This window comes from Ursus maritimus, unplaced genomic scaffold (assembly GCF_017311325.1).
Source record: "Ursus maritimus isolate PB19 unplaced genomic scaffold, ASM1731132v1 scaffold_8, whole genome shotgun sequence".
In the NCBI taxonomy this organism is placed as follows: domain Eukaryota; kingdom Metazoa; phylum Chordata; class Mammalia; order Carnivora; family Ursidae; genus Ursus; species Ursus maritimus.
This window is the reverse complement of record NW_024426996.1, coordinates 80,401,841-80,418,472: the sequence shown is the minus strand read 5'-3', so window position 1 is coordinate 80,418,472 and position 16,632 is coordinate 80,401,841. Positions and strand designations below refer to the sequence as shown.

General features: G+C 44.3%; 1 protein-coding gene across 4 annotated transcripts in view; it reads left to right on the top strand.

The window, feature by feature from the left end:
- Positions 1-1,953: 1,953 nt before the first annotated feature.
- The window catches only part of LOC103676653 (alpha-adducin), an 83,095-nt gene continuing 68,416 nt past the window's right edge, over positions 1,954-16,632 (top strand). For all 4 annotated transcript variants that reach the window (XM_040624900.1, XM_040624899.1, XM_040624898.1 and 1 more), the window contains exon 1: positions 1,954-2,090. The gene's annotated coding sequence lies outside the window, so the exon portion shown is untranslated. The remainder of the gene's footprint in view (positions 2,091-16,632) is intronic.

The following is a 16,632-nucleotide window of genomic DNA, read 5'->3' as shown; positions in this document are numbered from 1 at the left end:
TTATTTATTTGACTGAGAGAGACAGCCTGCAAGAGAGGGAACACAAGCAGAGGAAATGGGAGAGGAAGAAGCAGGCTCCTAGCGAAGCCTGATGTGGGGCTCGATCCCAGAACACTGGGATCACACCCTGAGCCGAAGGCAGACCCTTAACAACTGCGCCACCCAGGCACCCCAAATTTCAGCCGTTATATCTTCAAATAGTATTTGTCTTCTTCCTAACCCCCACCCCTGTTTTCAGGGACTCCAATTACACATTTATTAGGTCTTCTGAAGTTGTCCCACAACTCACTCGTGCTCTGTTCGTTCTTTTCAAGCTCGTTTCTCTGTGTTTCATTTACTTTCTCCATGTCTTCCAGTTCACTTTTTCTTTTGCTGTGGCTAATCTGCTGTTAATCCCATTCAGTGTATTTTCCATTTCTGATGTATTTTCCACCTTTCAAAGCCCAATCTGGGTCTTTTTGGTGTCTACTTAACATGCTCAATCATCTTCTATTCCTCCCTCCGTCCCTTCTTTCCTTCAGCAAGCCCTCACTGAGAGCTCTTTTTTTTTTTTTTTTTTAGATTTCTTAGTGGGGGAGGGGCAGAGAAAGAGGGAGAGGGAGAGAAGCAGATTCCCCGCTGAGCAGGAAGCCTGAGGCAGGGCTTGATCCCAGCACCCTGAGATCATGACCTGAGCTGAAATCAAGAATCGACACTTAAATGAGCCACTCAGGCGCCCCCTTCACGGACAGCTCTTAAGCACCAGGCCTTGTTCCTGGGTGCAAGGGAAACAAAAATGGCTGATGTAGAATTGTGGGGTCTTGGCAAGAGTGCCCCGAGATCAGCGGTCACAGATTATTATTCCTAGACAATATCCCTGACCCTTCTGTGGGCAAAGCCAAAGAGGTCCCTGCTGGGAAGGGAGGCCCGGGTTCCACACGGTTCTACCCTGCCCTGTGCTGGGTCTCAGCTTCCCATGGGATAAAGGGAACAAGGAGCTCTGCTTCTCTGTGTCCTGGGCCTCTTAGGGGCTCAGATGAGACAAGAGGAGCGAGGGGGTAGGGGACGGCGCTGGTCTGGTCTTTAGGCTAGCCTCCGGGTCACTGGCAGGTGGCCTGATCTTGCCAATGCCCTGGCCTAGACTCCTACTGCGGTTCTGCGGAGGTGACTGGTGCTTGTTCATTCAGCATCGGCAGGCCAGGCCCTGGGCACCAGGAAGCCACCCTGTCTGTGGGGCCTTATCGCCATCCACAGACCCCGCTGTCCTGGCTCCACCCTGGCTGCGGGCCCCAAACTCTGCCTGTGACCCCGCCCGGGGAGGGGACAGAGACTAGCACAGGGCCGGGCACACGGGCGCAGGGTCCAAGGGTCCGCGTGCTGGAGGAAGGCACGAGGTAGGCAGGGAGCAGCCCGACCCCGGGCTCGGAGGGCCCCTCTGGCCTGGAACCGGGCCGTTTAGGACGCTCTGCTGCTCATCCCGGGCACCTGGCCTGCAGGGGGCCTCCACGAGTCTGTCCAGCGACAACGAGCGGGTGCACGAGAGGTTCTGAGAGAGCGGACGCCGCGGGCACAGCCGGGCCGTCGGCTTCAGCGACGAGGCCTGTGCGGCCGCGACTCGCCGTCTCGACGATGCCGCCCAGCCGACCTGTTGTGCCAGACCCTCCACTGCGCGCCGGGGGCCAGCGGGACCGCACCCAGAGGGGTCCCCGCTGATCCGCGGCGGCCGCGGGCGGGGCCTCCGCCCTTACCCTCCCCTTCGCCGCGCGAGCCCCGCCCCCTCCGCTCCTCGAGGTCAGCCAATCGCAGGGCGCGTTGCTGGGCGGCGCGGCGCGGGCTGGGCCTATAGGGTGGCGCGTTGTTGGGCTGCAGCGCCGCAGGCCGCACCCAGCTCCGGCGGCGGGGGCAGCGCCGGGGACTGAGGGGGCGGAGAGGCCGGGCGGGCCGGGGCTGCTGGCTGGGGAGCGCGCCGCGGACAGGGGGCGGAGCCGGAGCCCGAGCCGGAGCCCGAGCCGGAGCCCGAGCCGGAGCCCGAGCCGGAGCCCGAGCCGACGTGCGGCGGCCGCCCTTGGACCTGGGAGCGCCCGTGCGCTGCCAGCGATTCGCCCCCTGAGGTGAGGCCCGCGCGCGGGGGTGGCGGCGGGCCCGGGGCGCGGCCGAGCGGTGGAGGGGCTGCAGGCCGGGCCGCGGGGCCTGAGGCGGCAGCGGCGGCGCCCCACCGGCGCGGGAGGCCGGGCGGAGGCGGGCGGGGGCCGCGCCGGGCGGGGCGCTGGCGGGGCTCGGGTCGGGCGCGGGGGTTCGGGGCCGCGTTGGGAGGGGTGGTCGCCGTCGGCCGTGACCGAGTGCGGAGAGGACGGCGCCCTGTAGACCCTCGGCGGCGCGGGCTTCTCCGTGGGAGCGTCCGAGCCCCTGGCGTGTGGGCTGGGTGGTGGGCGGCGGGGGTCGGGAGCAGACGCTTGGTAAGCAGGTGCTGGCGACCGCCCGGTCCGCGGCCTCCAGCGCCCGTGGCTCCGCGCTGCCTGCGGACGCGAGTATCCGGTGCTGCCTCTCGGCTCTGGTGCGTTTGCAGGCGGCAGGCTCTGTCCCCCAGACCTGCCTGCAGACGGTAGTGAGCTGGCCCTGGAACTGGGCGGCCAGGTGGCTTGTTGGTCATCTTCTGGCTCTTTTCTTTCTTTAACGTTGTTGGGGGGTGGGGGAGGTGTCAGAGGGCTTCTGCCTTGAACGGTTACTTTTGTTTGTATTCATGTAATTCACGGCTCGGGATATTTTGTGGTGTTTTGTGTTCACTTCATGCATACCTGCCTTCAAATAAATACTGTGGTTCACCTGAAACTGCTGGTGGTGTGGTATGTGATTTTATGCCTGAATGACATAAAGCAACTGGTGTATTCCTAAGGACCAAAGCACGTCTGATAGTTGTGTGTATTGCTGGTAAGTTATTACAGAAAGATATTTTTGCGTGTTTGTGAAAGATGGATTGAAATCTTAATGGGGAGAAGAAATAGGCTTGCCGAAAGGCGCACTGTCTCCTTTGCAAAACCTCCGGTGCGGCCTCAGGTGAAAGCGAGTGGGAGCGGATGAGTAAGAGTTCAGCAGGCACCAACAGAGGAGAGGGCGTCTTTGGCCTAGCGGGTGAATGGTAGGAGGGTGGGATTGTAGAATACAACCTTCAGTTAATGGGCTGATGCTAGCGATGTAGAAATTATATTTTAAAATCTGAAATCTCAATATACCCCTCCATCCTGACTGTGGGGAAAACTAGAATAGTAAAGATGTTTTTTAAGGAAGTGAATGCTTTTGGCGGTCAGAACTGCTTTGCAGAGTTTTGATGTGGTTTACAGCGGGACAGCTGGTATTATTTGTTGTACTGCTTGTCGCTATGTTTAGATTTTAGTCACAGAGGCTCACTGAATGCCATGAACCCACATTCTACCCAGTGTCCAAAAGGTGGGATAGTTTTCTTTCTAAAATATAATTTAGACAGCTGACCATTTTCCCCTTTAAGTCTTTGACATTACCTGATACTGGTAAGGTTTTGTTTGGTGTTCAGCTCTGTGTTACTGATTTTACCATAAAAGCTGTTTCTTCAGATGGTTATTAGTTTCCAGTTAGTTCTTTGAAGTAGTCATTGTATTGTTAGAAAAATAAATACTCTGAAATGCTTTAAAAGATACTTTAAGGGGCACCTGGGTAGCTCATTCGGTTAAGCTTCTGCCTTGGACTCAGGTCATGATCCCAGGGTCCTGAGTTTGAGTTGGGAATCGCATTCTGACTCAGTAGGGAGCCTGCTTCTCCCTCTGCCTCTGCTCCCTCTGCTTGTGCGTGTGCTCTCTCTGTCAAAAAATAAATAAAATCTTAAAAAAAAAATATATATATATATATATATATATATACACTTTAAAAAATATTGTTAAATCACATATCCAACCAGTGTTAAAATTTACCTTGTCTCAGTTTTTAAGTTTGACAATAAAAATATTTTTATTACATGAAACTCAGAGTACAAATGGATTTATTTATTTTACATGTTTAAGTGTTCTCAGGTATATGTAGAGAGAATGGTGTAATAAGTCCCTGTTTACCCTCATCTGGTTTCAACAGTTGTTAACTCATAGCTGGTCTTTATCTGTATCCCTGAAATTGAGATTTCATGTCATTTTAACTTCAATATTTCACTGTGTATATTTACATATATTTTTTAAAAAGATAAACACAAATACCACTATCATGAAAAATGAAGAATTTCTTAATACCTTCGAATATCCAACCAATGTTAAAATTTTCTTGATTGTGTCATAGTCTTTTTTTTTGTAACAGTTGAATCAGGATCCACATGCTATTTATATGTTGTGACTTGTTTTAATCTGTAGGTCCCCCTGCATCTTTTGTCTTGTAATTTATTTCTTGATGAAACTTCATGATCTGTCCTGTGGAGTTACACACAGTCTGGATTTTATTCTGTATTGTAGTTTACACAGAAATGACTGTGCACTGGTAGATAAATCTGAAGATGTGATCAGATTCAGATTTGATTTATTTTTAGCAAAAAGACTTCATAGGTTCCCTTGATGCTCAGTGTCTAGAGTCCTTATTTCTTTCTTTTTAAATTTAATTTAGAGAGAGAGTGTGCACACAAGCAGGGAGGAGCAGAGGGAGAAGGAGAGAGGATCTCAAGAAGTCTCCACGCTCAATGTGGAGCCCTCCACGGGGCTTGATCCCATGACCCTGAGATCACAACCTGAGCTGAAATCAAGAGTTGATTTACTTAACCAACTGACCCACCCAGTCACCCCAGAGTCATTATTTTATTAAGCATTGAAAAGTGTTGATATTTTAATTCTATAACTTCATCATTTATTAGCTAGAATGCTTCTATAAAGCGAAATTAGGGGTACCTGGGTGGCTCAGTTGGTTAGGCTGCTGACTCTTGGTTTTGGTTCAGGTCATGATCTTGGTGTCCTGGGATCCAGCCCCGCTTTGGGCTCTATGCTCTGTGGGGAGTCTGCTGGAGGTTCTCTCAGCCTCCCTCTGCCCCTCCCCCTGCTCTCTTTGTCTCTCTCTCTCTCTCAAATAAATAAATAAATAAATCTTAAAAAAAAAAAAAAAGAAGAAATGCCCTCTCCATAATTTGGTTACCCCTGAATTTTAGCTCTTTTGGGAAAAGTAGGATAAATGCATAATTCCTCTCCAGTATTTACTAGTTCTCTAAATGAGTTGGGAATCCTTTGAAAGTAGCCAGTGAGTTGTGTATGTGTTTGTGTCATTGTGAACTCATGGATTTAAACATATTTGATATGGTTCAATCTGTTGTAGGTATTATCCTTATTGATACTGAGATTGTCCGATCTTTGTCCAAGAGGAGTTTGTTCATTTTGCCTCCAGTCCTTTGAACAAGACTAAAAGTCTTTGATCTTTCCAGTCTGACAAACTGCACCAGGCTCATCTGGCACATTTTCTGTCCCAGGCCCTGGAATCATCCATTTCTCCAAGGGGCCTTGGTTTCTTTTAATGAAAAACAGTATTTAGTAATGACAGTCTGTGTCCTGGGGTTGTTCACTGCTACTAGGTTGATCATTGTTTCTAGGTCTTTCCAGTGTACAGATCACAGGTTACTATACAGAGTTCTACTTAACCGTCTTGATGTTACTTACACCTGTATCTTTTTTCTTTCCAAGACAGACATCTTGATTCTAATTACTCATTTTTTTGTTTTTTAAGATTTTAGTTGTTTATTTGAGAGAGGGAGTGAGCACTGAGGGAGAATGAGGGAGAAGCAGATTCCTGCTGAGTGGAGAGCCTGATGCGGGGCTCCACCCCAGGACCCTGAGATCATGACCTGAGCTGAAGGCAGACGCTTAACTGACTGAGCGATCCAGGCACCCCTAATTACTTACTGTTTCATCCCACACTATACACATCTCAGTCTTAGAAGAATACGAAGAATATCATCAATTAATAAAAATAGAGTTTTTTTGCATTCCCATTAGAGATACAACATCAAATTACTGTGTTTTGAAGTCACTTAGAATAGTTATCTGATTTTGCTACTGGGTGCATAGGTTTTTGGGCTTTTTTTTCTCTTAGTGTTCAGGGATTGCTTTTTAAAAATTTTATTTTATAATTATGTAAAATATTAAAAGTCTTTCAAAATCAAATGAATGAAACAAGGTATAGTCAAAGTAGTATTTCCATCCCTTCATCTTCACCTATCCCTCTTCCCTATAAATAACCTTTTTACATTTTAATTTTATGGTTACATTTACACTTCCTCTTTATCAGATAGATGGTAGTGTATTATACACATTTTCTCACCATGCTTTAAAAAGTTTTTATTAATTGTGGTAAAATACATACAATATGAAATTTGCCATCTTAACTGTTTGTAAGTGTACAGTTCGCTGGTATTATATACATTCACATTGCCGTGGAGCCATCACTACCGTCCATCCCAGAACACTTTCATCTTGTGAAACTGGATCTCTGTGCCCATCAAGCACATTCTTCCCTGCCTCCAGCCCCTGTCTCTGTCCTCTCTGTCTCTATGATTTCAACTACTCTAGATATAAAATTGGAACCATGCAGTATTTGTCCTTTTGTGACTGGCTCATCTTACTGAACATAATGTCCTCAAGGTTCATCCCTGTTGTAGCAGGTGTCAGAATGTCCTTCCTTTTGAAGACTCAACAATACTCTGTTATTTGATACAGCACATAACTGCTTTTTAATGAATACTCAATGTAAAAATTTTGTCCACTAATGGCATTTTTTTTTCCATACTATGAACTGATGAGAATTTTCTGGTACATTTTAACTTATCAGACTGGAAGGAAATACATCACACAGGTGTGATGTCATACTCAGAAATTCTGTTTAGAAGATTCCAGCCTTCCGTATTATGTGGTGGTTGACAGCTACCAGTATTAAAGACTTCAGTTTTCCATTTTTCTTTTTTTAAATAGCTGCCATTTCAGCCCCTCAACTACAGCAGTACTGTTTTGGGTTGGTTTTATCCATGTCATTTCTGAGTTAAATTGTCTAACTAATTGACACAGTGAGTCCATTATTAATTTGTTAACATTACATTTTAGTAATCTGTTTTTTCTCGTGTTACCCCTTGTTCTCTCACCCATTATGTATGTACATGTTTACTGAACTCTGAGATATTTAAGTCTAAAATATTAGACCTATAGATTCTAAGTGTATGAAAAACAGTGCCTATGTTCATAGTTATTAATGCTGTTTGCCAACATGAGTTTTGTTAATTCTCCCTTCATAATACATCCTCAGTCAGTCCTCCTGTCCCATCTTCATGGTCACCACCTGGGACCCAGCAGCCATCATGTCTCCCTTGAACTAGCACAGCAGGCTCCAGCTGGTTTCCCTGAGTCCTTCTTACCCATTGTCTACCTTTCAGCCCGGGCGATTTACATAGAATATAAATTAGATTGTGTTCTGTCTTGCTTAAAACCTTTCAAAGACTGGTAAAAGTGGTCGCCTCTAGGGAGAGGGAACTGTGTGGCTAGGGGTCGGGGGTGGGAGGGAGAATTACTTTTCAGTTTAAGCTCATATATCTTTGGATATATGTTTTAGTTCACGTAGTTGGTTATGTACTCAGAATAAAATAAGTAATCTTACAAACAGAAACCCAGTGACTTCCCATTATATTTAACAAGAGAATCCAAATTTCTTATCGTGATCTCCAAGCTCACTTTCTACCTTCTTCTATTTGTTCATTTATGCTGTGGTTTTCCTGGAATCTAGCTCTTGCGATTTCGGGAATCATACATTGATCCCTTTGCGCAAAATGAACACTTATACCACTCTGCATGGCCAGCTCCTCTTTTAGGCCCCGCTTAAATGTCCTTTAAAGAGACTCTATCTGCCCTCTTTCAAATAGGTTTCCCCTATTATTTACTAACTCAGACACGTCTGGTGTCCTTCAATTTTAATGATTTTTTAAATCTATTTACCCTTGTGTTGTTTTTCCCCCCACAGTAATGATACTTCACAAACGCAGAGAGCATATTTATCCAGTGTTTCAGCTGGCCCCTTTGTGTTTTTGCTAGAATAAGTTCTGAGTCATAGGTTAGACCATGACACTTCCCTGCTTAGAGCTTTTCAGCAATTCTCCCTGGTGCATAAATCCTGATCTCCTGGACCAGGCTTTCAAGGTTTGGCGTCTTCCCATGTATATATCTCCAGTTTTATCTCTTACAGCCCCTTGGTTTTGCTTCCCACTGTGTCCTGAGCATGGTAACCTGGCACACGGTAGATGCCCAGTAAATATTTTGAAATGAGTGATTTAAGATTCGGTCTCTTTAAATCTTTGGGAAATTAAGTCACACTCTTGGGAAAATGATAGCTAAAAACATAAGGGCATAAAGCTTCAGGGAAGGGTACATAAAGAAGGTCGAATTTAAACTTACCCTCGAAAGGTGGGTGCAGGGGCACCTGGGTGGCTCAGTTGGTTAAATGTCTGCCTTCGGCTCAAGTCATGATCCTGGGGTCCTGGGATTGAGCCCTGTGTGGGGGTCCTGGGATCTAGGCTCGCATCAGGCTCCCTGTTCAGCCGGAGTCTGCTTCCCCCCTTGCCTCCCCCCCCACCTCTTGTGCTCTCTGTCTCAGGCTGTCTCTCACTCTCAAATAAATAAATCTTTTTTAAAAAAGGTGGGTACAGTGGGTAAAGGGGGAAAATATTCTGTGAAGGAGAAATGAAAGTTTTTTTTTTAAGATTTTATTTGAGAGAGAGAGAGAGACACACACACACAGCATGAGGGGGAGGAGCAGAGAGCGAGCGAGAGAGAATCTCAAGCAGACTCCACACTGAGTGCAGAGTCCGATGTGGGGCTCGATCCCAGAACCCTGAGATCATGACCTGGGCCAAAACCAAGAGTCGGACTGAGCCACTCAGGTGCTCCAGAAGTTTTTTTTTTTTGAAGACTAAATTTTTTGTTACCTTGTTTTATGGCAATGGTTTAAACACACATGCAGGAATCCCATCTAGACCTACTGAATTCCAGCCTCAGACCAGGTGATTCAAATGTATCCCCTAATTAAGAACCCCTATTCTATGGCCTTTCTATTATTATTATTTTTTTTTTTAAGATTTTACTCATTCATTTGAGATACAGAGAGAGAACATGAGCAGGAGGAGAGGCAGAGGGAGAGGGAGAAGCAGACTCCCCACTGAGCTGGGAGTCCAGTGGGGCTGGACGTGCGGCTTGATCCCAGGACGCAGAGATAACGACCTGAGCCGAAGACAGACGCCCAACCATCTGAGTCACCCGGGTGCCCCTGGCCTTGCTTTTAGAACAGTGGTCCCCAGTTTAGTCAGCGTTGCAGTGGACCCAGCACCACCATTCTGTGGAGGTGGGGTTACTTCCACATTGGGGGTACATCATGTTAAGTGCCTCTGGACTTTCCTCTGAGAGTTATCCTTTTTTCTAGTTAAATGATTGTTGAAAAACTAGAAATATTGTTTCTCATTGGCAACATAGAATTTCTAAAATCTAGTTCATAAACTTGAATTTTCATCTCTTTAAATATTTGCCATATGCCAGGCATTGTGCTTTTATGTATTATCTCACTTAATCCTTACAACAATCCTATTAATAAGTACATATGAGTCTTTTTTTTTTTTTTAAGATTATTTTTTTTGAGAGAGAGCGTATGTGCCTGTCCTAGTGGGGGAGGGTGAGAGAGAGAATCCCAAGCAGGCCTGCTGAGCATGGAGTTGGCCTGGGGCTCAATCTCATGATCCCAAGATCACGACCTGAGCCAAAATCAAGAGTTGGATGCTTAACTGAGCCACCTAGGCTCCCCAATTATCTTCTTTTTCAGATGAAAAAACTAAGGGAGTTTCAGTGATTGCCAGGGTCATACAGTTAGGTGGTGGAGCTGGGATTCAGACCTAGGGTGTCTGACTCCATAGATGATGCTCTTAACCACCAGGCTGTGTTGCCTTCCTTCTCTATACTTTCTCAGCCCAGACACTTTAGGCACTTGATGGAACCGTTGGTCCCGGTCTTCCCCATGAGGGCCAGAGCTGTGCCTCATTCCTGCTGTAGTCCCTGAGTCTAGCACAATGCCTGGCACAGAGCAGGTCCTTAAGAAATAGTTGTTGCATGATTGATCTTCAGTTACTTTTTAAAGATTTTATTTATTTATTTATTTATTAATATAAATATTTATTTATTTATTAATAAAGATATTATTTATTTATTTATTTGAGAGAGAGTGATCAAGAGAACATGAGCAGGGGTTAGGGGGCAGAGGGAGAAGCAGAGTCCCTGCTGAGCAGGGAGCCTGCTGCGGGGACTCTATCCCAGGACTCCAGGATCATGACCCAAGCCCAAGGGTGACCTTAACCGATTGAGCCACCCAGGCGCCTGAACTTTTTAAAAGCTTAGTTGTGAGGAATAATGTTCATGGCAAATTGTTAAAGATGGTGTGCCCCATCTGTTCCCTTAAAGCAGTGGTTGGCAAACTTTCTGTAAAGGGCCAGATAATAGGTATTTCAGGTATTTCAAGCTTTGAGAGTGTAGGGTCTCTTGCAACTCCAGAGCTCTGTTGCTGCTGTAGGAAGCGCAGGTGATATGCAAATGAACCAATAAAGCCTTCTTTATGGACACTGAAATTTGAATTGATTTCTAGGGCTATCATCCATTATTATTTATGTTTAGTATTACTATTTTTTTTTCAAACTTTAAATGTCACTCTTAGCTTGTGGCCCTTATAAAAGCATTTGGCTTGGGAGGGGTCATCATTTGCTGATTTTTGCCCAAAGAGTAAATTTTATCATTAGATTGAAATAGACTTATGTCTCTGGAACTGAATTGTTTTGTCTGCCAGTGGCCTTTGTTCTGTTGCATCGTACTTTGGTCTCCATTAAGGAGCATGTAGAAGAGATAGTGTTCTGAAACACTGTGTCTTATTGGTTGTAAGGCAATTGTTGGGGACCTTGTCCATTATAATAAGTGGAAAAAAGACAGTTCTTTGTTTTCATTAAGAAATCTGCTTTACTCTGAGTAGAATTCTCCATTTCATCATTCTAGTTCTTTTTTTTTTTTTAAGATTTTATTTATTTGATAGAGAGAGAGCGTGCACAAGCAGGGGGGGCAGCAGGCAGAGGGAGAAGCAGGCTCCCCACTGAGCAGGGAGCCCGGTGCGGGACTTGATCCCAGGACCCCGGGACCACAACCTGACCCAAAGGCGGATGCTTAGCCGACTGAGTCACCCAGGTGCCCCTCGTCATTCTAGTTCTATCCTGAATGAACTTTGGTATTTTATGTTTTTCCTTCCCCTTAATATAGTTCAGTTGTGTGTTAATAGAAAGAGCTATATGGAGTGAGAAAGACCTGGTTACGCCTACCTGTGTAATTTTCTTTGCCAGATTAACCTTGTTTCCTGAATTGTAAAACAGGAGATACTTCCTGCTTCACGTGGCATATTTATGGGGATTAGATATAATGTAGGTGAACTGGGTAGCACTTTGTGGTCTGGCCCAGAGGTTACAGTGGATTCCCTTAGGTGCCCTCCCAACAGATACTTACCTCATGGCTTTGGGGTATACAGCATTGTACTAAGAAAGCAGATGCTCGTCTACTCCATCTAATCTAACCAGATGAAATGATGGTGTTGAAGAAAATGAAATGTTTGCAATTCGGAGGTGCTATTGCCACAGGAGTTTGCTACACAGAAGTGTAGATGTGAGCCAGGACGCTTAGAGTTCAAAACCTTTGGGCTAACTCTTAATTTTTACTTTTTCAAAAGGTGTTGCTTCACTGTCTTTTTGCTGTATCATTTCCTGCAAGAATATGCTATCATCCTAATTTTTGTTCCTTTACGTAACATGTCCTTTTTCTCTGGCTGCTTTTAAAGACTTTTCCCTGTCACTGGTTTTGATCAGTTTTATTTTGATGTGTCTTTGTGTGCATGTTTCTTGTGTTTGTGGGATTCATTGAGCTTTTTTCTTGGATCTGTGGGTTTATAGTGTTTATCAAATTTGGGAAAATCTTGGGCATTATTTTTCACATTTTTCCTGTTCCTTCTCCGTGTCCTGCGCTTCGAGGGCTGCAATACCATGCATGTTGTAGACCATGAAAAGTTGCCCCACAGCTCACTGATGCCCCTTTGTCTTTTCTCCATAGGTTTCGTTTTGGATAGTTTTCATACTGTATCTTCACATTCGCTTATTTTTCTTCTGTAGTGTTTAATCTGCCATCTTGTTCAGTAAGTTTTCATCTTAGACATCCTGGCTTTCATCTTTACAAGGTCTATTTGTATCATTTTTATATCTTCCATTTCTCTACTTAAGATTTTGAAAATATGGAATATAGTTGTACCAACTGTTGTAATGACCTTGTCTGCTAATTTTAACTTCTCTTTCAAGTCTGGGTTTTGATTGATTTATCTCCTCAATCTGGGTTATATTTTCCTGCCCTTTGCTGGTTGGGTAATTTTTTATTGGATACCAGACATTGCAAATTTTATTTTACATTGTTGTGTTTTGAATAGTTATTTACTCCTCTAAATGCTCTTGATGTTTGTTCTGTTAGATTAGCAACTGTTAGGACACATTGTGAATCCTATATATGGTTTTGTTTTTATTTTCCTCCATACTTTGGGAAGTTATTTTGGCAAGTGGAAGAGGGATGTCCTTTTTTGAATTCCCTATCCTTTAAAGGTTTTCAAAACCCAATCTAAGATTTTCATTAGTAACAGAGTAAATATGCTAATATCCCCTTAGTTTGGTCAGTGCTTACTGGCTATCACATGTTTCCTTAAAATAGTTAGGAATCTTAACATAGCATAACGTTAAATTTTAACAGAGCTGTTTAATAGTTAATGCTTATTCTGACCTACATGCAGGAAACTTGAGTTGGAGGGAATGAAGGGGAGCAAGTTGAATTCATTTTGCCCTTTGAGCTTTATTTATTCCAGAAGTACCTTTTTAAACAATTGTTATGACTAATAGACATTGTTTCTCATAGCTGTTAGTTTAAAAGTGTTCAGTGTATTTTCACAAGGTGTTTTTTTAATGTGTTTATGCTACATAGGAAAAAAATGACATTTTAAATACAGTTAAGACTCGAGTCTGTAGGACACTTACCTTTTAACAGTGCCTTGAGAACCCTCTGCTGGGGTAAAAATAACAGTAATCTTTTAAAATGTTGTTTTGCAAGTCTATTTTTTGTTCTGTAACTTTATTAATTTGCATATCAGTCCCACCTTTTCATATATAGTTATTGAGCACCTGTTTTATGCTGGGTATTGTTCTAGGCCCAATGGACAGAGACATATTGCCCCTCTCGGGATCTCCTATTCTAGAATGAGAGATAAGGAATAAATGCTATGTTAAGTGGTAGTAACTGCTGCGAGGCCGGGAGGCATGAGGAAATAGAGAATGATGGCAGCAGGATCTATTTTAGATGGAGAACTGGGTTGACTGAGGAGGAGACATTTGATCAGAGATGAAATCTGTGTGCATCTGGGAGCAGGTGTTTGAGCAGTAGAAGTGGAGATCCATCTCACTGCTCGTGGTTTCTTGTTGCCGGTTGGTGGTAGATACTGAAGGGGCCAGGCCACGTGGGCTAGGTATCTGGAAAAGAAGCCCTTGTGGGCCATGAGCTAGATGAGGAGACCGAGCATGTGGTGGATGCCTCGTTGCCCTATGTCTGCCGAATGCCTGACACTGGGCAGTGCAGGTATGAAACTGATTTTTTTTTTTTTTGGAGCCTATCTAATAGCAATAGTAAAATTATTAATGTTATTATTATAATAGTATCATGATTGTATAATCTTTAAATTATAGCAGTGGCCACAGGTAATTTTTATTGTGCTTTGTGTGGGAAGTACCATCCCAATCTGCAGATGAGGAAGCTGTTGCATAACTTGCCTGAGAGTGCACAGTCAGAACGCTGGTTTGCACATATATAGATCTCTTTTAAGAAATAGTTAGACAGAGGGGCGCCTGGCTGGCTCAGTCAGTAGAGCATGAGACTCTTGATCCTGGGGTGGTGAGTTCAAGCCCCATGTTGGGCATAGAGCTGACTTAAAAAAAAAAACACAAGAAACAAGTTGCAGAAAATTTAGTAACTATATAAAAAAATGGTTACACATAATGGTATTTATCTTGCTTCCCTTTAATACATCTTGGAGAATGCTCAGTATCACCACACAGAAATCTATTTTGTTTTCCTCAGCAGTCTCAGGTGTCCCATCTTACAGATATACTGTTATTTGTTTAATCACTCTTGTATCGATTGGTATTTGTTTCCAGAATTTTCCTGTTGTAAATCGTTTCAGTGAATATTCTTGCATCTCCGTCTTTGGGCACTAGGGTGTATATTTGTAGGTCTGTTCTGAATTGCCTGGTGCAAGGATATTTGCATTTTAGTTTCCATAGCTGTTTCCAGATTACCCTTCTGAGAAGTTATACCAATTTATACTCGCATCAGCTGTCTGATTCCCCCAAATAAGGAAGTGTTTACATGTACCGTGGAAGTAAGAGGTGCCTATCTTATACAGTAATTGTAAGGTACCTGGTAAGCTGTCAGTAAATGGCTGTTATTATATGTTACTAATATAATATGAACATTTTTTCTATTACCAGAAATATTATAAGTCTAGGAACTGTTTCAGGAAGTTGGGAAAGAGAAATTATACAATTGGCCTACCAATGTGTGCCCCCCAGATACTGTCACCTGTGTCAGAACAAATTAACTCTGCATGGAGCCCCTGGAGGTTGATGTCAGGGGATGGAGCTTGCAGGCACATGCAGGCTTGTGTTAGGCCCCGGATGCTCACAGGGACATTTATTCCACATGTGCCTTCACAGTACCCTGGAGTGGCAGTTTTTGCTGTTTGCATGGGGAGAAGAAGGCCATCACTTGAGAGGGACCTTTGGAATATTCCGTCCTGAGCACTTTGCTCTTCCCTTCTCCTGCTCTGAAAGACTGAATGTTGGTTTGCCCTGTGGATTAACTGAGAATGACTTAAGGAGGTCTGTACCTAAAAATACGGATTTTCTCTTCTGCTTGTTCTTGCTTGAAATTCCTTGCAGAGGAGATGGAGAAGTGTGGTGTTAAGGAAGGAGCAAGTCTTCACCTGGAAGGTGTGGGTTTACTGCTGGTTAACTGAGGTGATAGAGCAGTAGGTGGTAAAGGCACTTTGCTGCTCTGAGACTCCGTTTTCTCCATTACAAAGTGAAGCAGTTTTAAGATGCAAAGCAGAGAATGTTGTGAAAACACTCTGAAAATGCAAATGCATTGAGAGAAAGAGAGAGAGAGAGAGAGCATGAGCAGGGAGAGGGACAGAGGGGCAGAGGGAAAGGAAGAAACCGACTCTTTGCTGAGCAGAGAGCCGGATGAAGGGCTCCATCCCAGGACTTGATCCCAGGACTCCGGGATCATGACCTGAGACGGAGGCAGATGCTTAGCTGACTGAGCCACCCAGGTGCCCCCAAATAAAATCTTAAAAAAAAAAAAAAAAAGTGCAAATGCCAGATAAAAACATCTGTCCACACAGAAGCTGGTACGTGAATGTTCACGGCAGCATTATTCTTAGTGGAAAAGTAGAAAGAGCTCAAATGTCCATAAACTGATGAATGATAAACAACATGTGGTGTATCCATGCAGTGGAGCATTATTTGGCAACAATAAAGAATGCAGTGCTGTTATATGCTGGACATGCATGGATTTGGAAAATCTTATGCTAAGAAGCAAGCCAGAGAAAGGAGGAGGAGGAGTCAGAATGGGGAGTGCCTGCTAGTGTGCCTGGGGTTTCTTCTTGGGTGTTGAAAATGTTACAAAATTAGATCTTGATGGTGGTTGTACATGTCCGTGAATAAATGAAAAAAAAACACTGAACTGTACACTTTAATTGGGTCAATTTTTATGGTATGTGAACATATCTCAGTAAATCTGTAAACATGCCAACGCTGCATTAGGGGTTTTAGTCAAGCAAGTCCGTTGTCAGCTATCGAATTAGTGCTGGGTATTAGGGATATGGTGTCAGGAGCAAGTCCAGTTTTGCCACTCAGAGTGTGTGGCCCTGGATCAAGTTGGTGAAATTCTCTGAACTCCTTTTCTCATCTGTAGAAGTCAGAGTAGTAACAGTAACAATCTTGTCTAACCCAAAGCCTCGTGGGGCCACAGCGAGGCAACATTTGACTCACGGCACACAGGTGTGCTGTGAGTGTGCATTTTCCCTTTCTTTCCTCTTTTTCCAGTGTTACACTGGTGAGAAGTGGGCTAATAGGGAAAGGCACACAAGGGCAACAGAGAGCCCCGTGTACTAGCTACTCCCACTGTTTTCTTTTTTTAATCAGTCAAAGTTCTGTGTGGAGGTACTTGTGTCATGTGCAGCTGTACATGTTTGCAGCTTAGCAAGAGCTTTGTAGTTAACCATGCTTTCCAAGATTTAGGAGTATTTTAGTTAACAGGCCAACCTTATTCCCAGATGATGCCATTAATCAAATTGTTGCAGAGAGCTTCAGGCAGGTGGGGGGGGGGGTTAGAAATGGGGCTTGAGTCTCATGGAATGAGCTCCCTTTAGGATTGTCTAGGAGGAAGGGATGTGACATGCATCCACCCATCTTTAGGGGAACTAGATGGCCCCACCATCCAGATAACACTCTCTCAGTTTGTTCTGAGC